We start from the raw sequence: 25,092 nt of genomic DNA on the forward strand, positions 1-25,092 counted from the left end.
AGTTCCAGAAGAAGGCCAGGATGTCATTTTGAGGGAGTATGTGACCAGAACTCCTCCCGTTGCTTTTGGGGTTCTATGGGCTACACGTAGGAATCTTTGGTGGTGGCACCTGATGTTGGGGGATCCGGAGTCACACCCAGACCTGCTCCACAGGCCTCCTTTTACTTTTCTCTTCGGATTCATTTTTTTTTTTTTTTTTGAGACAGAGTCTCGGTTTGTTGCCCAGGCTAGAGTGAGTGCCGTGGCGTCAGCCTAGCTCACAGCAACTTCAAACTCCTGGGCTCCAGTGATCCTTCTTCCTCAGCCTCCCGGGTAGCTGGGACTGCAGGCATGCGCCACCATGCCCCGCTAATTTTTTATATATATATCAGTTGGCCAATTAATTCCTTTCTATTTATAGTAGAGACGGGGTCTCGCTCTTGCTCAGGCTGGTTTTGAACTCCTGACCTTGAGCAATCCGCCCGCCTCGGCCTCCCAAGAGCTAGGATTACAGGCGTGAGCCACAGCGCCCGGCCGGATTCATTATTTTTAAAAAGTGTCTCTTATCTCTATTATTGCATTTTCTTTTCTCTCTCTTTTCAAGCAGATGATGGGAGTCCAAGTATTAAGGTGACATGTGTTGCCCGTGCCCCCCTCCCCCCCCCCCGTGTTCTTATTCATTTACCTCTCATGTTGTTCCAGCATATTGTGGGGGCACCAATGTTAAGGTCGGGTGCGTTGCCCTCTCCCAGCCTCCCCCCTCGGGTCAGAGCTTCAAGTGCGCCCATCCCCCAGTCGGTGCGTACCCACCCCATTCCTAATGGATGTGTATGCCCATCTCCTCCCCCCACCCGCCCGACACCCACCCGAAGAAGGTGATTCCTCTGTGTCCACTTAGGTGTCCATCGGTTCGTACCCATTTGCTGGTGAGCGCGAGCACGTGGTGCTCGTGTGTCCATTCTTGGGATACTTGGCTTACTGGAACGGGTTCCAGCTCTGGCCAGGAGAACCACGAGAGGTGCCCCCTCACCGCTGCTCCTCATAGCCGAATAGCACTCCGTGGTGTCCACGCGCCACATTTTATTTACCCACTCGTGGGTCGATGGGCACTCGGGTGGCTTCCAGGTCTTTGCGATTGTGACTTGTGCCCTGACACGAACCCTAACCCTTACCCAGCCCGTCTCCTCCACGGCCCCTGCCTGACTGACTCCTTCCCGCCCGGCCTATCACCTGTCACCGTCCTCTGCCCCTGCCTGACACGCTCCTCCCCGCCCGGGCCGTCACCGTCCTCGGCCCCTGCCTGACGGGGCTCCTCCGTCGCCTGGGCCTTCCAAGGGCTTGGTGTGGACGCTGGTTCCAGGACGCCCTCCCAGGAACCCGGTAGCAGGGCGGCCGCAGCGTCTCGCGCAACCCAACCGTCCGCCGGCTGGCCGCCGTGGCTAAGTGGCCTGCGGGGGACGTGCTCCCGCTGTGCCGTGGGGGCCCAGCCTGGTGTCTTCTCTGAGGCCCCGCGGCTGCCGCTCCCCGCAAGGGGATAGCCGCGGAGGTGGGGACCGCCTCCTCATGGGGACGTACACCCAGCTCTCCACGTCGGATTCCGGGGCTCTCTGTCCTGCCAGAAGGCCCAGCTGGCCTGCGGGTCCTTAGAGTGGCAAAAACATCCGAAAACTGAGATGGAGGGTCCGGTGGGTGTCTGCACTTTTGTGCTGGGCACCCCAGGGAGGCCCGGGGGCTGGCTGGACAACGCGGTCTGCTGGGCTGGGGGGGGGGTTTGGAGGAGCAACTGATGCCCTTTGCACTTTGGGTAGCAAGTGTCTGAGGTGTCTCTGGGCCCTGTGCCATGTGGGGGCGGGGGCGGGGGCGGGGTGGGAGGAGGAGGAGGAGGAGGAGGAGGAGGAGGTGGGAAGGGTCGTGGCCTGCAGTCGTGTTCCCCGGGGTGGCACAGCATGTGGCTTCTTCCACAGGCTGCTTGGCCTGGGCTCCCTGCACCTGGGCCTTTGGAGGACTGGCCCTGTGCTTGCCAACACTTCCTGCAGGGACCCAGAGCTGGGAGGTTGCATCTCTCAGCCCTGGGTCGGGCAGAGCCCCAGCGGGCCATGCCCACAACCTCTCTCAGCAGGGGTCCCCCAGAAGGCTCCTTTGGGACCAGGATTCTCTTGCGGGTGACTCTTTAAGGTCTGGCCCCTGGATGGAGGGGCACCAGGAGTAGAGGAGCAGGAAGGGGAAGGGGGTGGCCATGCGAGGGGACACTTTCAGGCCAAGTCCCAGCTTCAGTCTGATCCTCCTGGGAACCCCGGGGTGGACATCACACCTCCTGGTTGCCCCGCTCTGAGACAAGGAGCCGGGCTTCGCATTCCCACAGCAGCCAGTCGTGGGCTGAGGACACCTGGGGCGTTGGGAACTCCCTGGCTTCTCCTTGGTTTAACATCTGGAGCTGCTTGTGAATTGTGCCGCCACACACACCCGAGTGCAGGTGTCTTCCGCACAGACTGCGGGCCTCGCTCTTCTGAATGCCGCTAGCTCGCGACCCACCCACGGGTGAACCTGGTCAGGGTACTTTCTCTCAGGGGCAGACTCTGATCCGGGCGGGCTACCGGTGTCTCTGTTTGGTCCTTTCTTTCTTCCACTTCGGGAAAGGCTTCCTTACTGGGTGTGGAAATCTCCTATGCCTTTCCTCGCCTATTCTGTCAGCTCTAAAATTCTCTTTCGGTTGCCACCCTCACAGATGGATTAGGAAACTCTTTGCGGTGCACTCATTAGTGAAATGACCTCAATGACGCTGGAATCCAATATCTAATCGCCGATTTTTAGCGAGTCCACACGCCAGGGTGGTTGGGGTCCAGTGCAGCCCCAGCCAGGCCCAGGCCCCTTGGACTGGGCCACAGGAGGACAAAGAGGAGGGTCCCGGCCCCCACGGTAGGTAGAGGTGCGGGCAGTTCTCCAAGGGCTTGGGTGTTTTCCAGAGGGAGGAGATGGAGGGGACTGATTTCTTCAGCGCCCCACAAACCACGCCACCCCACCCCACCCATGGGACACATCCCGAGAGAGAGAGAGAGAGAGAGAGAGAGAGAGAGAGAGAGAGAGAGAGAGAGAGAGAGAGAGAGACGCCCCATACACTGGCTCCCCTCCCCCGTGCGCTGTGCCCCAGTCCTGGCCCGGGGGAATAGGCGGCCGCAGGGCCACAGGGTGGGGGGCGCAGCTGAAAGGGGTTGTGGGGGAGGGCCGCCCCGGGCTGGGGTCAAAGGGCGAGCGCCCCGCCCCTCCCGCCCGTGCGCTGGGGGTGGGGGGCGGGGAGGTGAAGGAGGCCAGGCAAGGAGAGGAGGGGGGCTTGAAGGTCTCCACCTTGGCGGGTCCAGCCGTGGAGGCGCATCTTGTGTGAGTGTGAGTGAGTGAGTGAGTGTGAGTGTGAGTGTGTGTGTATACAGAGACAGCCCCCAACCCCGGCCCGCCCCGCCTGTCACCCCCGTCCCTCGGAGCCCGCGGGACCCGGCCGGCGAACTCAACAGGCCCGACCCGGCGCGGGGCCTGGGGCGGGGGGAGGAGGCGGCGGGGAAGCGCAGAGAGGCTCGGCTTCTTGAGCGGGGCAGGGGCGCCCTCCGCCGTCCACGGCCACACCACCCCGAACGCGCCCGATCCCGTCTGGTCTCGGAAGCTAAGCAGGCTCGGGCCTGGTTAGAACTTGGATGGGAGACCGCCCGGGAATACCGGGTGCCGTAGGCTTCTTCTTTTTTTTTTTGCCTCTGGTTCTGTCGCGTTTCTGGGAGTGCGGGGGCGGCCCGGGGTGGGGGTGACCCCCACCCTCAGCGCCCGCCGCGGTGCCTGGCGCCCCAGCCCGCACCGTGGGGCCTCCTCTTGTCCCGAGCCGCGACACCGCCGCCACGCGGCAGCATGCGTGGCTTCTGGACAGTCAGGTCTCAGACCAAAGGTCTGCTCTGTGGGAGCCGACACGCTGGAGGAAACCTTGAGAGTCTGAGAGGGGAGGGAGTTCCAGAAGAAGGCCAGGATGTCATTTTGAGGGAGTATGTGACCAGAACTCCTCCCGTTGCTTTTGGGGTTCTATGGGCTACACGTAGGAATCTTTGGTGGTGGCACCTGATGTTGGGGGATCCGGAGTCACACCCAGACCTGCTCCACAGGCCTCCTTTTACTTTTCTCTTCGGATTCATTTTTTTTTTTTTTTTTTGAGACAGAGTCTCGGTTTGTTGCCCAGGCTAGAGTGAGTGCCGTGGCGTCAGCCTAGCTCACAGCAACTGCAAACTCCTGGGCTCCAGTGATCCTTCTGCCTCAGCCTCCCGGGTAGCTGGGACTGCAGGCATGCGCCACCATGCCCCGCTAATTTTTTATATATATATCAGTTGGCCAATTAATTCCTTTCTATTTATAGTAGAGACGGGGTCTCGCTCTTGCTCAGGCTGGTTTTGAACTCCTGACCTTGAGCAATCCGCCCGCCTCGGCCTCCCAAGAGCTAGGATTACAGGCGTGAGCCACAGCGCCCGGCCGGATTCATTATTTTTAAAAAGTGTCTCTTATCTCTATTATTGCATTTTCTTTTCTCTCTCTTTTCAAGCAGATGATGGGAGTCCAAGTATTAAGGTGACATGTGTTGCCCGTGCCCCCCTCCCCCCCCCCGTGTTCTTATTCATTTACCTCTCATGTTGTTCCAGCATATTGTGGGGGCACCAATGTTAAGGTCGGGTGCGTTGCCCTCTCCCAGCCTCCCCCCTCGGGTCAGAGCTTCAAGTGCGCCCATCCCCCAGTCGGTGCGTACCCACCCCATTCCTAATGGATGTGTATGCCCATCCCCTCCCCCCACCCGCCCGACACCCACCCGAAGAAGGTGATTCCTCTGTGTCCACTTAGGTGTCCATCGGTTCGTACCCATTTGCTGGTGAGCGCGAGCACGTGGTGCTCGTGTGTCCATTCTTGGGATACTTGGCTTACTGGAACGGGTTCCAGCTCTGGCCAGGAGAACCACGAGAGGTGCCCCCTCACCGCTGCTCCTCATAGCCGAATAGCACTCCGTGGTGTCCACGCGCCACATTTTATTTACCCACTCGTGGGTCGATGGGCACTCGGGTGGCTTCCAGGTCTTTGCGATTGTGACTTGTGCCCTGACACGAACCCTAACCCTTACCCAGCCCGTCTCCTCCACGGCCCCTGCCTGACTGACTCCTTCCCGCCCGGCCTATCACCTGTCACCGTCCTCTGCCCCTGCCTGACACGCTCCTCCCCGCCCGGGCCGTCACCGTCCTCGGCCCCTGCCTGACGGGGCTCCTCCGTCGCCTGGGCCTTCCAAGGGCTTGGTGTGGACGCTGGTTCCAGGACGCCCTCCCAGGAACCCGGTAGCAGGGCGGCCGCAGCGTCTCGCGCAACCCAACCGTCCGCCGGCTGGCCGCCGTGGCTAAGTGGCCTGCGGGGGACGTGCTCCCGCTGTGCCGTGGGGGCCCAGCCTGGTGTCTTCTCTGAGGCCCCGCGGCTGCCGCTCCCCGCAAGGGGATAGCCGCGGAGGTGGGGACCGCCTCCTCATGGGGACGTACACCCAGCTCTCCACGTCGGATTCCGGGGCTCTCTGTCCTGCCAGAAGGCCCAGCTGGCCTGCGGGTCCTTAGAGTGGCAAAAACATCCGAAAACTGAGATGGAGGGTCCGGTGGGTGTCTGCACTTTTGTGCTGGGCACCCCAGGGAGGCCCGGGGGCTGGCTGGACAACGCGGTCTGCTGGGCTGGGGGGGGTTTGGAGGAGCAACTGATGCCCTTTGCACTTTGGGTAGCAAGTGTCTGAGGTGTCTCTGGGCCCTGTGCCATGTGGGGGCGGGGGCGGGGGCGGGGTGGGAGGAGGAGGAGGAGGAGGAGGAGGTGGGAAGGGTCGTGGCCTGCAGTCGTGTTCCCCGGGGTGGCACAGCATGTGGCTTCTTCCACAGGCTGCTTGGCCTGGGCTCCCTGCACCTGGGCCTTTGGAGGACTGGCCCTGTGCTTGCCAACACTTCCTGCAGGGACCCAGAGCTGGGAGGTTGCATCTCTCAGCCCTGGGTCGGGCAGAGCCCCAGCGGGCCATGCCCACAACCTCTCTCAGCAGGGGTCCCCCAGAAGGCTCCTTTGGGACCAGGATTCTCTTGCGGGTGACTCTTTAAGGTCTGGCCCCTGGATGGAGGGGCACCAGGAGTAGAGGAGCAGGAAGGGGAAGGGGGTGGCCATGCGAGGGGACACTTTCAGGCCAAGTCCCAGCTTCAGTCTGATCCTCCTGGGAACCCCGGGGTGGACATCACACCTCCTGGTTGCCCCGCTCTGAGACAAGGAGCCGGGCTTCGCATTCCCACAGCAGCCAGTCGTGGGCTGAGGACACCTGGGGCGTTGGGAACTCCCTGGCTTCTCCTTGGTTTAACATCTGGAGCTGCTTGTGAATTGTGCCGCCACACACACCCGAGTGCAGGTGTCTTCCGCACAGACTGCGGGCCTCGCTCTTCTGAATGCCGCTAGCTCGCGACCCACCCACGGGTGAACCTGGTCAGGGTACTTTCTCTCAGGGGCAGACTCTGATCCGGGCGGGCTACCGGTGTCTCTGTTTGCTCCTTTCTTTCTTCCACTTCGGGAAAGGCTTCCTTACTGGGTGTGGAAATCTCCTATGCCTTTCCTCGCCTATTCTGTCAGCTCTAAAATTCTCTTTCGGTTGCCACCCTCACAGATGGATTAGGAAACTCTTTGCGGTGCACTCATTAGTGAAATGACCTCAATGACGCTGGAATCCAATATCTAATCGCCGATTTTTAGCGAGTCCACACGCCAGGGTGGTTGGGGTCCAGTGCAGCCCCAGCCAGGCCCAGGCCCCTTGGACTGGGCCACAGAAGGACAAAGAGGAGGGTCCCGGCCCCCACGGTAGGTAGAGGTGCGGGCAGTTCTCCAAGGGCTTGGGTGTTTTCCAGAGGGAGGAGATGGAGGGGACTGATTTCTTCAGCGCCCCACAAACCACGCCACCCCACCCCACCCATGGGACACATCCCGAGAGAGAGAGAGAGAGAGAGAGAGAGAGAGAGAGAGAGAGAGAGAGAGAGAGAGAGAGAGAGAGAGAGACGCCCCATACACTGGCTCCCCTCCCCCGTGCGCTGTGCCCCAGCCCTGGCCCGGGGGAATAGGCGGCCGCAGGGCCACAGGGTGGGGGGCGCAGCTGAAAGGGGTTGTGGGGGAGGGCCGCCCCGGGCTGGGGTCAAAGGGCGAGCGCCCCGCCCCTCCCGCCCGTGCGCTGGGGGTGGGGGGCGGGGAGGTGAAGGAGGCCAGGCAAGGAGAGGAGGGGGGCTTGAAGGTCTCCACCTTGGCGGGTCCAGCCGTGGAGGCGCATCTTGTGTGAGTGTGAGTGAGTGAGTGAGTGTGAGTGTGAGTGTGTGTGTATACAGAGACAGCCCCCAACCCCGGCCCGCCCCGCCTGTCACCCCGGTCCCTCGGAGCCCGCGGGACCCGGCCGGCGAACTCAACAGGCCCGACCCGGCGCGGGGCCTGGGGCGGGGGGAGGAGGCGGCGGGGAAGCGCAGAGAGGCTCGGCTTCTTGAGCGGGGCAGGGGCGCCCTCCGCCGTCCACGGCCACACCACCCCGAACGCGCCCGATCCCGTCTGGTCTCGGAAGCTAAGCAGGCTCGGGCCTGGTTAGAACTTGGATGGGAGACCGCCCGGGAATACCGGGTGCCGTAGGCTTCTTCTTTTTTTTTTTGCCTCTGGTTCTGTCGCGTTTCTGGGAGTGCGGGGGCGGCCCGGGGTGGGGGTGACCCCCACCCTCAGCGCCCGCCGCGGTGCCTGGCGCCCCAGCCCGCACCGTGGGGCCTCCTCTTGTCCCGAGCCGCGACACCGCCGCCACGCGGCAGCATGCGTGGCTTCTGGACAGTCAGGTCTCAGACCAAAGGTCTGCTCTGTGGGAGCCGACACGCTGGAGGAAACCTTGAGAGTCTGAGAGGGGAGGGAGTTCCAGAAGAAGGCCAGGATGTCATTTTGAGGGAGTATGTGACCAGAACTCCTCCCGTTGCTTTTGGGGTTCTATGGGCTACACGTAGGAATCTTTGGTGGTGGCACCTGATGTTGGGGGATCCGGAGTCACACCCAGACCTGCTCCACAGGCCTCCTTTTACTTTTCTCTTCGGATTCATTTTTTTTTTTTTTTTGAGACAGAGTCTCGGTTTGTTGCCCAGGCTAGAGTGAGTGCCGTGGCGTCAGCCTAGCTCACAGCAACTTCAAACTCCTGGGCTCCAGTGATCCTTCTTCCTCAGCCTCCCGGGTAGCTGGGACTGCAGGCATGCGCCACCATGCCCCGCTAATTTTTTATATATATATCAGTTGGCCAATTAATTCCTTTCTATTTATAGTAGAGACGGGGTCTCGCTCTTGCTCAGGCTGGTTTTGAACTCCTGACCTTGAGCAATCCGCCCGCCTCGGCCTCCCAAGAGCTAGGATTACAGGCGTGAGCCACAGCGCCCGGCCGGATTCATTATTTTTAAAAAGTGTCTCTTATCTCTATTATTGCATTTTCTTTTCTCTCTCTTTTCAAGCAGATGATGGGAGTCCAAGTATTAAGGTGACATGTGTTGCCCGTGCCCCCCTCCCCCCCCCGTGTTCTTATTCATTTACCTCTCATGTTGTTCCAGCATATTGTGGGGGCACCAATGTTAAGGTCGGGTGCGTTGCCCTCTCCCAGCCTCCCCCCTCGGGTCAGAGCTTCAAGTGCGCCCATCCCCCAGTCGGTGCGTACCCACCCCATTCCTAATGGATGTGTATGCCCATCCCCTCCCCCCACCCGCCCGACACCCACCAGAAGAAGGTGATTCCTCTGTGTCCACTTAGGTGTCCATCGGTTCGTACCCATTTGCTGGTGAGCGCGAGCACGTGGTGCTCGTGTGTCCATTCTTGGGATACTTGGCTTACTGGAACGGGTTCCAGCTCTGGCCAGGAGAACCACGAGAGGTGCCCCCTCACCGCTGCTCCTCATAGCCGAATAGCACTCCGTGGTGTCCACGCGCCACATTTTATTTACCCACTCGTGGGTCGATGGGCACTCGGGTGGCTTCCAGGTCTTTGCGATTGTGACTTGTGCCCTGACACGAACCCTAACCCTTACCCAGCCCGTCTCCTCCACGGCCCCTGCCTGACTGACTCCTTCCCGCCCGGCCTATCACCTGTCACCGTCCTCTGCCCCTGCCTGACACGCTCCTCCCCGCCCGGGCCGTCACCGTCCTCGGCCCCTGCCTGACGGGGCTCCTCCGTCGCCTGGGCCTTCCAAGGGCTTGGTGTGGACGCTGGTTCCAGGACGCCCTCCCAGGAACCCGGTAGCAGGGCGGCCGCAGCGTCTCGCGCAACCCAACCGTCCGCCGGCTGGCCGCCGTGGCTAAGTGGCCTGCGGGGGACGTGCTCCCGCTGTGCCGTGGGGGCCCAGCCTGGTGTCTTCTCTGAGGCCCCGCGGCTGCCGCTCCCCGCAAGGGGATAGCCGCGGAGGTGGGGACCGCCTCCTCATGGGGACGTACACCCAGCTCTCCACGTCGGATTCCGGGGCTCTCTGTCCTGCCAGAAGGCCCAGCTGGCCTGCGGGTCCTTAGAGTGGCAAAAACATCCGAAAACTGAGATGGAGGGTCCGGTGGGTGTCTGCACTTTTGTGCTGGGCACCCCAGGGAGGCCCGGGGGCTGGCTGGACAACGCGGTCTGCTGGGCTGGGGGGGGTTTGGAGGAGCAACTGATGCCCTTTGCACTTTGGGTAGCAAGTGTCTGAGGTGTCTCTGGGCCCTGTGCCATGTGGGGGCGGGGGCGGGGGCGGGGTGGGAGGAGGAGGAGGAGGAGGAGGAGGAGGAGGTGGGAAGGGTCGTGGCCTGCAGTCGTGTTCCCCGGGGTGGCACAGCATGTGGCTTCTTCCACAGGCTGCTTGGCCTGGGCTCCCTGCACCTGGGCCTTTGGAGGACTGGCCCTGTGCTTGCCAACACTTCCTGCAGGGACCCAGAGCTGGGAGGTTGCATCTCTCAGCCCTGGGTCGGGCAGAGCCCCAGCGGGCCATGCCCACAACCTCTCTCAGCAGGGGTCCCCCAGAAGGCTCCTTTGGGACCAGGATTCTCTTGCGGGTGACTCTTTAAGGTCTGGCCCCTGGATGGAGGGGCACCAGGAGTAGAGGAGCAGGAAGGGGAAGGGGGTGGCCATGCGAGGGGACACTTTCAGGCCAAGTCCCAGCTTCAGTCTGATCCTCCTGGGAACCCCGGGGTGGACATCACACCTCCTGGTTGCCCCGCTCTGAGACAAGGAGCCGGGCTTCGCATTCCCACAGCAGCCAGTCGTGGGCTGAGGACACCTGGGGCGTTGGGAACTCCCTGGCTTCTCCTTGGTTTAACATCTGGAGCTGCTTGTGAATTGTGCCGCCACACACACCCGAGTGCAGGTGTCTTCCGCACAGACTGCGGGCCTCGCTCTTCTGAATGCCGCTAGCTCGCGACCCACCCACGGGTGAACCTGGTCAGGGTACTTTCTCTCAGGGGCAGACTCTGATCCGGGCGGGCTACCGGTGTCTCTGTTTGGTCCTTTCTTTCTTCCACTTCGGGAAAGGCTTCCTTACTGGGTGTGGAAATCTCCTATGCCTTTCCTCGCCTATTCTGTCAGCTCTAAAATTCTCTTTCGGTTGCCACCCTCACAGATGGATTAGGAAACTCTTTGCGGTGCACTCATTAGTGAAATGACCTCAATGACGCTGGAATCCAATATCTAATCGCCGATTTTTAGCGAGTCCACACGCCAGGGTGGTTGGGGTCCAGTGCAGCCCCAGCCAGGCCCAGGCCCCTTGGACTGGGCCACAGGAGGACAAAGAGGAGGGTCCCGGCCCCCACGGTAGGTAGAGGTGCGGGCAGTTCTCCAAGGGCTTGGGTGTTTTCCAGAGGGAGGAGATGGAGGGGACTGATTTCTTCAGCGCCCCACAAACCACGCCACCCCACCCCACCCATGGGACACATCCCGAGAGAGAGAGAGAGAGAGAGAGAGAGAGAGAGAGAGAGAGAGAGAGAGAGAGACGCCCCATACACTGGCTCCCCTCCCCCGTGCGCTGTGCCCCAGCCCTGGCCCGGGGGAATAGGCGGCCGCAGGGCCACAGGGTGGGGGGCGCAGCTGAAAGGGGTTGTGGGGGAGGGCCGCCCCGGGCTGGGGTCAAAGGGCGAGCGCCCCGCCCCTCCCGCCCGTGCGCTGGGGGTGGGGGGCGGGGAGGTGAAGGAGGCCAGGCAAGGAGAGGAGGGGGGCTTGAAGGTCTCCACCTTGGCGGGTCCAGCCGTGGAGGCGCATCTTGTGTGAGTGTGAGTGAGTGAGTGAGTGTGAGTGTGAGTGTGTGTGTATACAGAGACAGCCCCCAACCCCGGCCCGCCCCGCCTGTCACCCCCGTCCCTCGGAGCCCGCGGGACCCGGCCGGCGAACTCAACAGGCCCGACCCGGCGCGGGGCCTGGGGCGGGGGGAGGAGGCGGCGGGGAAGCGCAGAGAGGCTCGGCTTCTTGAGCGGGGCAGGGGCGCCCTCCGCCGTCCACGGCCACACCACCCCGAACGCGCCCGATCCCGTCTGGTCTCGGAAGCTAAGCAGGCTCGGGCCTGGTTAGAACTTGGATGGGAGACCGCCCGGGAATACCGGGTGCCGTAGGCTTCTTCTTTTTTTTTTTGCCTCTGGTTCTGTCGCGTTTCTGGGAGTGCGGGGGCGGCCCGGGGTGGGGGTGACCCCCACCCTCAGCGCCCGCCGCGGTGCCTGGCGCCCCAGCCCGCACCGTGGGGCCTCCTCTTGTCCCGAGCCGCGACACCGCCGCCACGCGGCAGCATGCGTGGCTTCTGGACAGTCAGGTCTCAGACCAAAGGTCTGCTCTGTGGGAGCCGACACGCTGGAGGAAACCTTGAGAGTCTGAGAGGGGAGGGAGTTCCAGAAGAAGGCCAGGATGTCATTTTGAGGGAGTATGTGACCAGAACTCCTCCCGTTGCTTTTGGGGTTCTATGGGCTACACGTAGGAATCTTTGGTGGTGGCACCTGATGTTGGGGGATCCGGAGTCACACCCAGACCTGCTCCACAGGCCTCCTTTTACTTTTCTCTTCGGATTCATTTTTTTTTTTTTTTTTTGAGACAGAGTCTCGGTTTGTTGCCCAGGCTAGAGTGAGTGCCGTGGCGTCAGCCTAGCTCACAGCAACTTCAAACTCCTGGGCTCCAGTGATCCTTCTGCCTCAGCCTCCCGGGTAGCTGGGACTGCAGGCATGCGCCACCATGCCCCGCTAATTTTTTATATATATATCAGTTGGCCAATTAATTCCTTTCTATTTATAGTAGAGACGGGGTCTCGCTCTTGCTCAGGCTGGTTTTGAACTCCTGACCTTGAGCAATCCGCCCGCCTCGGCCTCCCAAGAGCTAGGATTACAGGCGTGAGCCACAGCGCCCGGCCGGATTCATTATTTTTAAAAAGTGTCTCTTATCTCTATTATTGCATTTTCTTTTCTCTCTCTTTTCAAGCAGATGATGGGAGTCCAAGTATTAAGGTGACATGTGTTGCCCGTGCCCCCCTCCCCCCCCCCCGTGTTCTTATTCATTTACCTCTCATGTTGTTCCAGCATATTGTGGGGGCACCAATGTTAAGGTCGGGTGCGTTGCCCTCTCCCAGCCTCCCCCCTCGGGTCAGAGCTTCAAGTGCGCCCATCCCCCAGTCGGTGCGTACCCACCCCATTCCTAATGGATGTGTATGCCCATCCCCTCCCCCCACCCGCCCGACACCCACCCGAAGAAGGTGATTCCTCTGTGTCCACTTAGGTGTCCATCGGTTCGTACCCATTTGCTGGTGAGCGCGAGCACGTGGTGCTCGTGTGTCCATTCTTGGGATACTTGGCTTACTGGAACGGGTTCCAGCTCTGGCCAGGAGAACCACGAGAGGTGCCCCCTCACCGCTGCTCCTCATAGCCGAATAGCACTCCGTGGTGTCCACGCGCCACATTTTATTTACCCACTCGTGGGTCGATGGGCACTCGGGTGGCTTCCAGGTCTTTGCGATTGTGACTTGTGCCCTGACACGAACCCTAACCCTTACCCAGCCCGTCTCCTCCACGGCCCCTGCCTGACTGACTCCTTCCCGCCCGGCCTATCACCTGTCACCGTCCTCTGCCCCTGCCTGACACGCTCCTCCCCGCCCGGGCCGTCACCGTCCTCGGCCCCTGCCTGACGGGGCTCCTCCGTCGCCTGGGCCTTCCAAGGGCTTGGTGTGGACGCTGGTTCCAGGATGCCCTCCCAGGAACCCGGTAGCAGGGCGGCCGCAGCGTCTCGCGCAACCCAACCGTCCGCCGGCTGGCCGCCATCGCTAAGTGGCCTGCGGGGGACGTGCTCCCGCTGTGCCGTGGGGGCCCAGCCTGGTGTCTTCTCTGAGGCCCCGCGGCTGCCGCTCCCCGCAAGGGGATAGCCGCGGAGGTGGGGACCGCCTCCTCATGGGGACGTACACCCAGCTCTCCACGTCGGATTCCGGGGCTCTCTGTCCTGCCAGAAGGCCCAGCTGGCCTGCGGGTCCTTAGAGTGGCAAAAACATCCGAAAACTGAGATGGAGGGTCCGGTGGGTGTCTGCACTTTTGTGCTGGGCACCCCAGGGAGGCCCGGGGGCTGGCTGGACAACGCGGTCTGCTGGGCTGGGGGGGGGGTTTGGAGGAGCAACTGATGCCCTTTGCACTTTGGGTAGCAAGTGTCTGAGGTGTCTCTGGGCCCTGTGCCATGTGGGGGCGGGGGCGGGGGCGGGGTGGGAGGAGGAGGAGGAGGAGGAGGAGGAGGAGGTGGGAAGGGCCGTGGCCTGCAGTCGTGTTCCCCGGGGTGGCACAGCATGTGGCTTCTTCCACAGGCTGCTTGGCCTGGGCTCCCTGCACCTGGGCCTTTGGAGGACTGGCCCTGTGCTTGCCAACACTTCCTGCAGGGACCCAGAGCTGGGAGGTTGCATCTCTCAGCCCTGGGTCGGGCAGAGCCCCAGCGGGCCATGCCCACAACCTCTCTCAGCAGGGGTCCCCCAGAAGGCTCCTTTGGGACCAGGATTCTCTTGCGGGTGACTCTTTAAGGTCTGGCCCCTGGATGGAGGGGCACCAGGAGTAGAGGAGCAGGAAGGGGAAGGGGGTGGCCATGCGAGGGGACACTTTCAGGCCAAGTCCCAGCTTCAGTCTGATCCTCCTGGGAACCCCGGGGTGGACATCACACCTCCTGGTTGCCCCACTCTGAGACAAGGAGCCGGGCTTCCCATTCCCACAGCAGCCAGTCGTGGGCTGAGGACACCTGGGGCGTTGGGAACTCCCTGGCTTCTCCTTGGTTTAACATCTGGAGCTGCTTGTGAATTGTGCCGCCACACACACCCGAGTGCAGGTGTCTTCCGCACAGACTGCGGGCCTCGCTCTTCTGAATGCCGCTAGCTCGCGACCCACCCACGGGTGAACCTGGTCAGGGTACTTTCTCTCAGGGGCAGACTCTGATCCGGGTGGGCTACCGGTGTCTCTGTTTGCTCCTTTCTTTCTTCCACTTCGGGAAAGGCTTCCTTACTGGGTGTGGAAATCTCCTATGCCTTTCCTCGCCTATTCTGTCAGCTCTAAAATTCTCTTTCGGTTGCCACCCTCACAGATGGATTAGGAAACTCTTTGCGGTGCACTCATTAGTGAAATGACCTCAATGACGCTGGAATCCAATATCTAATCGCCGATTTTTAGCGAGTCCACACGCCAGGGTGGTTGGGGTCCAGTGCAGCCCCGGCCAGGCCCAGGCCCCTTGGACTGGGCCACAGGAGGACAAAGAGGAGGGTCCCGGCCCCCACGGTAGGTAGAGGTGCGGGCAGTTCTCCAAGGGCTTGGGTGTTTTCCAGAGGGAGGAGATGGAGGGGACTGATTTCTTCAGCGCCCCACAAACCACGCCACCCCACCCCACCCATGGGACACATCCCGAGAGAGAGAGAGAGAGAGAGAGAGAGAGAGAGAGAGAGAGAGAGAGAGAGAGAGAGAGAGAGACACCCCATACACTGGCTCCCCTCCCCCGTGCGCTGTGCCCCAGCCCTGGCCCGGGGGAATAGGCGGCCGCAGGGCCACAGGGTGGGGGGCGCAGCTGAAAGGGGTTGTGGGGGAGGGCCGCCCCGGGCTGGGGTCAAAGGGCGAGCGCCCCGCCCCTCCCGCCCGTGCGCTGGGGGTGGGGGGCGGGGAGGTGAAGGAGGCCAGGCAAGGAGAGGAGGGGGGCTTGAAGGTCTCCACCTTGGCGGGTCCAGCCGTGGAGGCGCATCTTGTGTGAGTGTGAGTGAGTGAGTGAGTGTGAGTGTGAGTGTGTGTGTATACAGAGACAGCCCCCAACCCCGGCCCGCCCCGCCTGTCACCCCGGTCCCTCGGAGCCCGCGGGACCCGGCCGGCGAACTCAACAGGCCCGACCCGGCGCGGGGCCTGGGGCGGGGGGAGGAGGCGGCGGGGAAGCGCAGAGAGGCTCGGCTTCTTGAGCGGGGCAGGGGCGCCCTCCGCCGTCCACGGCCACACCACCCCGAACGCGCCCGATCCCGTCTGGTCTCGGAAGCTAAGCAGGCTCGGGCCTGGTTAGAACTTGGATGGGAGACCGCCCGGGAATACCGGGTGCCGTAGGCTTCTTCTTTTTTTTTTTGCCTCTGGTTCTGTCGCGTTTCTGGGAGTGCGGGGGCGGCCCGGGGTGGGGGTGACCCCCACCCTCAGCGCCCGCCGCGGTGCCTGGCGCCCCAGCCCGCACCGTGGGGCCTCCTCTTGTCCCGAGCCGCGACACCGCCGCCACGCGGCAGCATGCGTGGCTTCTGGACAGTCAGGTCTCAGACCAAAGGTCTGCTCTGTGGGAGCCGACACGCTGGAGGAAACCTTGAGAGTCTGAGAGGGGAGGGAGTTCCAGAAGAAGGCCAGGATGTCATTTTGAGGGAGTATGTGACCAGAACTCCTCCCGTTGCTTTTGGGGTTCTATGGGCTACACGTAGGAATCTTTGGTGGTGGCACCTGATGTTGGGGGATCCGGAGTCACACCCAGACCTGCTCCACAGGCCTCCTTTTACTTTTCTCTTCGGATTCATTTTTTTTTTTTTTTTTTGAGACAGAGTCTCGGATTGTTGCCCAGGCTAGAGTGAGTGCCGTGGCGTCAGCCTAGCTCACAGCAACTGCAAACTCCTGGGCTCCAGTGATCCTTCTGCCTCAGCCTCCCGGGTAGCTGGGACTGCAGGCATGCGCCACCATGCCCCGCTAATTTTTTATATATATATCAGTTGGCCAATTAATTCCTTTCTATTTATAGTAGAGACGGGGTCTCGCTCTTGCTCAGGCTGGTTTTGAACTCCTGACCTTGAGCAATCCGCCCGCCTCGGCCTCCCAAGAGCTAGGATTACAGGCGTGAGCCACAGCGCCCGGCCGGATTCATTATTTTTAAAAAGTGTCTCTTATCTCTATTATTGCATTTTCTTTTCTCTCTCTTTTCAAGCAGATGATGGGAGTCCAAGTATTAAGGTGACATGTGTTGCCCGTGCCCCCCTCCCCCCCCCCCGTGTTCTTATTCATTTACCTCTCATGTTGTTCCAGCATATTGTGGGGGCACCAATGTTAAGGTCGGGTGCGTTGCCCTCTCCCAGCCTCCCCCCTCGGGTCAGAGCTTCAAGTGCGCCCATCCCCCAGTCGGTGCGTACCCACCCCATTCCTAATGGATGTGTATGCCCATCCCCTCCCCCCACCCGCCCGACACCCACCCGAAGAAGGTGATTCCTCTGTGTCCACTTAGGTGTCCATCGGTTCGTACCCATTTGCTGGTGAGCGCGAGCACGTGGTGCTCGTGTGTCCATTCTTGGGATACTTGGCTTACTGGAACGGGTTCCAGCTCTGGCCAGGAGAACCACGAGAGGTGCCCCCTCACCGCTGCTCCTCATAGCCGAATAGCACTCCGTGGTGTCCACGCGCCACATTTTATTTACCCACTCGTGGGTCGATGGGCACTCGGGTGGCTTCCAGGTCTTTGCGATTGTGACTTGTGCCCTGACACGAACCCTAACCCTTACCCAGCCCGTCTCCTCCACGGCCCCTGCCTGACTGACTCCTTCCCGCCCGGCCTATCACCTGTCACCGTCCTCTGCCCCTGCCTGACACGCTCCTCCCCGCCCGGGCCGTCACCGTCCTCGGCCCCTGCCTGACGGGGCTCCTCCGTCGCCTGGGCCTTCCAAGGGCTTGGTGTGGACGCTGGTTCCAGGACGCCCTCCCAGGAACCCGGTAGCAGGGCGGCCGCAGCGTCTCGCGCAACCCAACCGTCCGCCGGCTGGCCGCCGTGGCTAAGTGGCCTGCGGGGGACGTGCTCCCGCTGTGCCGTGGGGGCCCAGCCTGGTGTCTTCTCTGAGGCCCCGCGGCTGCCGCTCCCCGCAAGGGGATAGCCGCGGAGGTGGGGACCGCCTCCTCATGGGGACGTACACCCAGCTCTCCACGTCGGATTCCGGGGCTCTCTGTCCTGCCAGAAGGCCCAGCTGGCCTGCGGGTCCTTAGAGTGGCAAAAACATCCGAAAACTGAGATGGAGGGTCCGGTGGGTGTCTGCACTTTTGTGCTGGGCACCCCAGGGAGGCCCGGGGGCTGGCTGGACAACGCGGTCTGCTGGGCTGGGGGGGGTTTGGAGGAGCAACTGATGCCCTTTGCACTTTGGGTAGCAAGTGTCTGAGGTGTCTCTGGGCCCTGTGCCATGTGGGGGCGGGGGCGGGGGCGGGGTGGGAGGAGGAGGAGGAGGAGGAGGAGGAGGAGGTGGGAAGGGTCGTGGCCTGCAGTCGTGTTCCCCGGGGTGGCACAGCATGTGGCTTCTTCCACAGGCTGCTTGGCCTGGGCTCCCTGCACCTGGGCCTTTGGAGGACTGGCCCTGTGCTTGCCAACACTTCCTGCAGGGACCCAGAGCTGGGAGGTTGCATCTCTCAGCCCTGGGTCGGGCAGAGCCCCAGCGGGCCATGCCCACAACCTCTCTCAGCAGGGGTCCCCCAGAAGGCTCCTTTGGGACCAGGATTCTCTTGCGGGTGACTCTTTAAGGTCTGGCCCCTGGATGGAGGGGCACCAGGAGTAGAGGAGCAGGAAGGGGAAGGGGGTGGCCATGCGAGGGGACACTTTCAGGCCAAGTCCCAGCTTCAGTCTGATCCTCCTGGGAACCCCGGGGTGGACATCACACCTCCTGGTTGCCCCGCTCTGAGACAAGGAGCCGGGCTTCGCATTCCCACAGCAGCCAGTCGTGGGCTGAGGACACCTGGGGCGTTGGGAACTCCCTGGCTTCTCCTTGGTTTAACATCTGGAGCTGCTTGTGAATTGTGCCGCCACACACACCCGAGTGCAGGTGTCTTCCGCACAGACTGCGGGCCTCGCTCTTCTGAATGCCGCTAGCTCGCGACCCACCCACGGGTGAACCTGGTCAGGGTACTTTCTCTCAGGGGCAGACTCTGATCCGGGCGGGCTACCGGTGTCTCTGTTTGGTCCTTTCTTTCTTCCACTTCGGGAAAGGCTTCCTTACTGGGTGTGGAAATCTCCTATGCCTTTCCTCGCCTATTCTGTCAGCTCTAAAATTCTCTTTCGGTTGCCACCCTCACAGATGGATTAGGAAACTCTTTGCGGTGCACTCATTAGTGAAATGACCTCAATGACGCTGGAATCCAATATCTAATCGCCGATTTTTAGCGAGTCCACACGCCAGGGTGGTTGGGGTCCAGTGCAGCCCCAGCCAGGCCCAGGCCCCTTGGACTGGGCCACAGGAGGACAAAGAGGAGGGTCCCGGCCCCCACGGTAGGTAGAGGTGCGGGCAGTTCTCCAAGGGCTTGGGTGTTTTCCAGAGGGAGGAGATGGAGGGGACTGATTTCTTCAGCGCCCCACAAACCACGCCACCCCACCCCACCCATGGGACACATCCCGAGAGAGAGAGAGAGAGAGAGAGAGAGAGAGAGAGAGAGAGAGAGAGAGAGAGAGAGAGAGAGAGAGAGAGACGCCCCATACACTGGCTCCCCTCCCCCGTGCGCTGTGCCCCAGCCCTGGCCCGGGGGAATAGGCGGCCGCAGGGCCACAGGGTGGGGGGCGCAGCTGAAAGGGGTTGTGGGGGAGGGCCGCCCCGGGCTGGGGTCAAAGGGCGAGCGCCCCGCCCCTCCCGCCCGTGCGCTGGGGGTGGGGGGCGGGGAGGTGAAGGAGGCCAGGCAAGGAGAGGAGGGGGGCTTGAAGGTCTCCACCTTGGCGGGTCCAGCCGTGGAGGCGCATCTTGTGTGAGTGTGAGTGAGTGAGTGAGTGTGAGTGTGAGTGTGTGTGTATACAGAGACAGCCCCCAACCCCGGCCCGCCCCGCCTGTCACCCCGGTCCCTCGGAGCCCGCGGGACCCGGCCGGCGAACTCAACAGGCCCGACCCGGCGCGGGGCCTGGGGCGGGGGGAGGAGGCGGCGGGGAAGCGCAGAGAGGCTCGGCTTCTTGAGCGGGGCAGGGGCGCCCTCCGCCGTCCACGGCCACACCACCCCGAACGCGCCCGATCCCGTCTGGTCTCGGAAGCTAAGCAGGCTCGGGCCTGGTTAGAACTTGGATGGGAGACCGCCCGGGAATACCGGGTGCCGTAGGCTTCTTCTTTTTTTTTTTGCCTCTGGTTCTGTCGCGTTTCTGGGAGTGCGGGGGCGGCCCGGGGTGGGGGTGACCCCCACCCTCAGCGCCCGCCGCGGTGCCTGGCGCCCCAGCCCGCACCGTGGGGCCTCCTCTTGTCCCGAGCCGCGACACCGCCGCCACGCGGCAGCATGCGTGGCTTCTGGACAGTCAGGTCTCAGACCAAAGGTCTGCTCTGTGGGAGCCGACACGCTGGAGGAAACCTTGAGAGTCTGAGAGGGGAGGGAGTTCCAGAAGAAGGCCAGGATGTCATTTTGAGGGAGTATGTGACCAGAACTCCTCCCGTTGCTTTTGGGGTTCTATGGGCTACACGTAGGAATCTTTGGTGGTGGCACCTGATGTTGGGGGATCCGGAGTCACACCCAGACCTGCTCCACAGGCCTCCTTTTACTTTTCTCTTCGGATTCATTTTTTTTTTTTTTTTGAGACAGAGTCTCGGTTTGTTGCCCAGGCTAGAGTGAGTGCCGTGGCGTCAGCCTAGCTCACAGCAACTTCAAACTCCTGGGCTCCAGTGATCCTTCTTCCTCAGCCTCCCGGGTAGCTGGGACTGCAGGCATGCGCCACCATGCCCCGCTAATTTTTTATATATATATCAGTTGGCCAATTAATTCCTTTCTATTTATAGTAGAGACGGGGTCTCGCTCTTGCTCAGGCTGGTTTTGAACTCCTGACCTTGAGCAATCCGCCCGCCTCGGCCTCCCAAGAGCTAGGATTACAGGCGTGAGCCACAGCGCCCGGCCGGATTCATTATTTTTAAAAAGTGTCTCTTATCTCTATTATTGCATTTTCTTTTCTCTCTCTTTTCAAGCAGATGATGGGAGTCCAAGTATTAAGGTGACATGTGTTGCCCGTGCCCCCCTCCCCCCCCCGTGTTCTTATTCATTTACCTCTCATGTTGTTCCAGCATATTGTGGGGGCACCAATGTTAAGGTCGGGTGCGTTGCCCTCTCCCAGCCTCCCCCCTCGGGTCAGAGCTTCAAGTGCGCCCATCCCCCAGTCGGTGCGTACCCACCCCATTCCTAATGGATGTGTATGCCCATCCCCTCCCCCCACCCGCCCGACACCCACCAGAAGAAGGTGATTCCTCTGTGTCCACTTAGGTGTCCATCGGTTCGTACCCATTTGCTGGTGAGCGCGAGCACGTGGTGCTCGTGTGTCCATTCTTGGGATACTTGGCTTACTGGAACGGGTTCCAGCTCTGGCCAGGAGAACCACGAGAGGTGCCCCCTCACCGCTGCTCCTCATAGCCGAATAGCACTCCGTGGTGTCCACGCGCCACATTTTATTTACCCACTCGTGGGTCGATGGGCACTCGGGTGGCTTCCAGGTCTTTGCGATTGTGACTTGTGCCCTGACACGAACCCTAACCCTTACCCAGCCCGTCTCCTCCACGGCCCCTGCCTGACTGACTCCTTCCCGCCCGGCCTATCACCTGTCACCGTCCTCTGCCCCTGCCTGACACGCTCCTCCCCGCCCGGGCCGTCACCGTCCTCGGCCCCTGCCTGACGGGGCTCCTCCGTCGCCTGGGCCTTCCAAGGGCTTGGTGTGGACGCTGGTTCCAGGACGCCCTCCCAGGAACCCGGTAGCAGGGCGGCCGCAGCGTCTCGCGCAACCCAACCGTCCGCCGGCTGGCCGCCGTGGCTAAGTGGCCTGCGGGGGACGTGCTCCCGCTGTGCCGTGGGGGCCCAGCCTGGTGTCTTCTCTGAGGCCCCGCGGCTGCCGCTCCCCGCAAGGGGATAGCCGCGGAGGTGGGGACCGCCTCCTCATGGGGACGTACACCCAGCTCTCCACGTCGGATTCCGGGGCTCTCTGTCCTGCCAGAAGGCCCAGCTGGCCTGCGGGTCCTTAGAGTGGCAAAAACATCCGAAAACTGAGATGGAGGGTCCGGTGGGTGTCTGCACTTTTGTGCTGGGCACCCCAGGGAGGCCCGGGGGCTGGCTGGACAACGCGGTCTGCTGGGCTGGGGGGGGTTTGGAGGAGCAACTGATGCCCTTTGCACTTTGGGTAGCAAGTGTCTGAGGTGTCTCTGGGCCCTGTGCCATGTGGGGGCGGGGGCGGGGGCGGGGTGGGAGGAGGAGGAGGAGGAGGAGGAGGAGGAGGTGGGAAGGGTCGTGGCCTGCAGTCGTGTTCCCCGGGGTGGCACAGCATGTGGCTTCTTCCACAGGCTGCTTGGCCTGGGCTCCCTGCACCTGGGCCTTTGGAGGACTGGCCCTGTGCTTGCCAACACTTCCTGCAGGGACCCAGAGCTGGGAGGTTGCATCTCTCAGCCCTGGGTCGGGCAGAGCCCCAGCGGGCCATGCCCACAACCTCTCTCAGCAGGGGTCCCCCAGAAGGCTCCTTTGGGACCAGGATTCTCTTGCGGGTGACTCTTTAAGGTCTGGCCCCTGGATGGAGGGGCACCAGGAGTAGAGGAGCAGGAAGGGGAAGGGGGTGGCCATGCGAGGGGACACTTTCAGGCCAAGTCCCAGCTTCAGTCTGATCCTCCTGGGAACCCCGGGGTGGACATCACACCTCCTGGTTGCCCCGCTCTGAGACAAGGAGCCGGGCTTCGCATTCCCACAGCAGCCAGTCGTGGGCTGAGGACACCTGGGGCGTTGGGAACTCCCTGGCTTCTCCTTGGTTTAACATCTGGAGCTGCTTGTGAATTGTGCCGCCACACACACCCGAGTGCAGGTGTCTTCCGCACAGACTGCGGGCCTCGCTCTTCTGAATGCCGCTAGCTCGCGACCCACCCACGGGTGAACCTGGTCAGGGTACTTTCTCTCAGGGGCAGACTCTGATCCGGGCGGGCTACCGGTGTCTCTGTTTGGTCCTTTCTTTCTTCCACTTCGGGAAAGGCTTCCTTACTGGGTGTGGAAATCTCCTATGCCTTTCCTCGCCTATTCTGTCAGCTCTAAAATTCTCTTTCGGTTGCCACCCTCACAGATGGATTAGGAAACTCTTTGCGGTGCACTCATTAGTGAAATGACCTCAATGACGCTGGAATCCAATATCTAATCGCCGATTTTTAGCGAGTCCACACGCCAGGGTGGTTGGGGTCCAGTGCAGCCCCAGCCAGGCCCAGGCCCCTTGGACTGGGCCACAGGAGGACAAAGAGGAGGGTCCCGGCCCCCACGGTAGGTAGAGGTGCGGGCAGTTCTCCAAGGGCTTGGGTGTTTTCCAGAGGGAGGAGATGGAGGGGACTGATTTCTTCAGCGCCCCACAAACCACGCCACCCCACCCCACCCATGGGACACATCCCGAGAGAGAGAGAGAGAGAGAGAGAGAGAGAGAGAGAGAGAGAGAGAGAGAGAGAGACGCCCCATACACTGGCTCCCCTCCCCCGTGCGCTGTGCCCCAGCCCTGGCCCGGGGGAATAGGCGGCCGCAGGGCCACAGGGTGGGGGGCGCAGCTGAAAGGGGTTGTGGGGGAGGGCCGCCCCGGGCTGGGGTCAAAGGGCGAGCGCCCCGCCCCTCCCGCCCGTGCGCTGGGGGTGGGGGGCGGGGAGGTGAAGGAGGCCAGGCAAGGAGAGGAGGGGGGCTTGAAGGTCTCCACCTTGGCGGGTCCAGCCGTGGAGGCGCATCTTGTGTGAGTGTGAGTGAGTGAGTGAGTGTGAGTGTGAGTGTGTGTGTATACAGAGACAGCCCCCAACCCCGGCCCGCCCCGCCTGTCACCCCCGTCCCTCGGAGCCCGCGGGACCCGGCCGGCGAACTCAACAGGCCCGACCCGGCGCGGGGCCTGGGGCGGGGGGAGGAGGCGGCGGGGAAGCGCAGAGAGGCTCGGCTTCTTGAGCGGGGCAGGGGCGCCCTCCGCCGTCCACGGCCACACCACCCCGAACGCGCCCGATCCCGTCTGGTCTCGGAAGCTAAGCAGGCTCGGGCCTGGTTAGAACTTGGATGGGAGACCGCCCGGGAATACCGGGTGCCGTAGGCTTCTTCTTTTTTTTTTTGCCTCTGGTTCTGTCGCGTTTCTGGGAGTGCGGGGGCGGCCCGGGGTGGGGGTGACCCCCACCCTCAGCGCCCGCCGCGGTGCCTGGCGCCCCAGCCCGCACCGTGGGGCCTCCTCTTGTCCCGAGCCGCGACACCGCCGCCACGCGGCAGCATGCGTGGCTTCTGGACAGTCAGGTCTCAGACCAAAGGTCTGCTCTGTGGGAGCCGACACGCTGGAGGAAACCTTGAGAGTCTGAGAGGGGAGGGAGTTCCAGAAGAAGGCCAGGATGTCATTTTGAGGGAGTATGTGACCAGAACTCCTCCCGTTGCTTTTGGGGTTCTATGGGCTACACGTAGGAATCTTTGGTGGTGGCACCTGATGTTGGGGGATCCGGAGTCACACCCAGACCTGCTCCACAGGCCTCCTTTTACTTTTCTCTTCGGATTCATTTTTTTTTTTTTTTTTTGAGACAGAGTCTCGGTTTGTTGCCCAGGCTAGAGTGAGTGCCGTGGCGTCAGCCTAGCTCACAGCAACTTCAAACTCCTGGGCTCCAGTGATCCTTCTGCCTCAGCCTCCCGGGTAGCTGGGACTGCAGGCATGCGCCACCATGCCCCGCTAATTTTTTATATATATATCAGTTGGCCAATTAATTCCTTTCTATTTATAGTAGAGACGGGGTCTCGCTCTTGCTCAGGCTGGTTTTGAACTCCTGACCTTGAGCAATCCGCCCGCCTCGGCCTCCCAAGAGCTAGGATTACAGGCGTGAGCCACAGCGCCCGGCCGGATTCATTATTTTTAAAAAGTGTCTCTTATCTCTATTATTGCATTTTCTTTTCTCTCTCTTTTCAAGCAGATGATGGGAGTCCAAGTATTAAGGTGACATGTGTTGCCCGTGCCCCCCTCCCCCCCCCCCGTGTTCTTATTCATTTACCTCTCATGTTGTTCCAGCATATTGTGGGGGCACCAATGTTAAGGTCGGGTGCGTTGCCCTCTCCCAGCCTCCCCCCTCGGGTCAGAGCTTCAAGTGCGCCCATCCCCCAGTCGGTGCGTACCCACCCCATTCCTAATGGATGTGTATGCCCATCCCCTCCCCCCACCCGCCCGACACCCACCCGAAGAAGGTGATTCCTCTGTGTCCACTTAGGTGTCCATCGGTTCGTACCCATTTGCTGGTGAGCGCGAGCACGTGGTGCTCGTGTGTCCATTCTTGGGATACTTGGCTTACTGGAACGGGTTCCAGCTCTGGCCAGGAGAACCACGAGAGGTGCCCCCTCACCGCTGCTCCTCATAGCCGAATAGCACTCCGTGGTGTCCACGCGCCACATTTTATTTACCCACTCGTGGGTCGATGGGCACTCGGGTGGCTTCCAGGTCTTTGCGATTGTGACTTGTGCCCTGACACGAACCCTAACCCTTACCCAGCCCGTCTCCTCCACGGCCCCTGCCTGACTGACTCCTTCCCGCCCGGCCTATCACCTGTCACCGTCCTCTGCCCCTGCCTGACACGCTCCTCCCCGCCCGGGCCGTCACCGTCCTCGGCCCCTGCCTGACGGGGCTCCTCCGTCGCCTGGGCCTTCCAAGGGCTTGGTGTGGACGCTGGTTCCAGGA

The 25,092-nt window shown here is 62.0% G+C and overlaps 6 pseudogenes; all 6 read left to right on the plus strand.

The window, feature by feature from the left end:
* The first annotated feature begins 3,580 nt into the window (after positions 1–3,580).
* LOC142873971 (uncharacterized) lies at positions 3,581–3,699 on the plus strand (annotated as a pseudogene).
* A 3,841-nt stretch (positions 3,700–7,540) lies between these two features.
* Positions 7,541–7,659, plus strand: LOC142873972 (uncharacterized; annotated as a pseudogene).
* Positions 7,660–11,487: 3,828 nt separating this feature from the next.
* On the plus strand, positions 11,488–11,606 carry LOC142873973 (uncharacterized; annotated as a pseudogene).
* Positions 11,607–15,450: 3,844 nt separating this feature from the next.
* Positions 15,451–15,569, plus strand: LOC142873974 (uncharacterized; annotated as a pseudogene).
* A 3,850-nt stretch (positions 15,570–19,419) lies between these two features.
* LOC142873975 (uncharacterized) lies at positions 19,420–19,538 on the plus strand (annotated as a pseudogene).
* A 3,830-nt stretch (positions 19,539–23,368) lies between these two features.
* Positions 23,369–23,487, plus strand: LOC142873976 (uncharacterized; annotated as a pseudogene).
* Positions 23,488–25,092: the final 1,605 nt, after the last annotated feature.

The sequence above is a fragment of the Microcebus murinus genome, chromosome 11, assembly GCF_040939455.1.
Source record: "Microcebus murinus isolate Inina chromosome 11, M.murinus_Inina_mat1.0, whole genome shotgun sequence".
In the NCBI taxonomy this organism is placed as follows: domain Eukaryota; kingdom Metazoa; phylum Chordata; class Mammalia; order Primates; family Cheirogaleidae; genus Microcebus; species Microcebus murinus.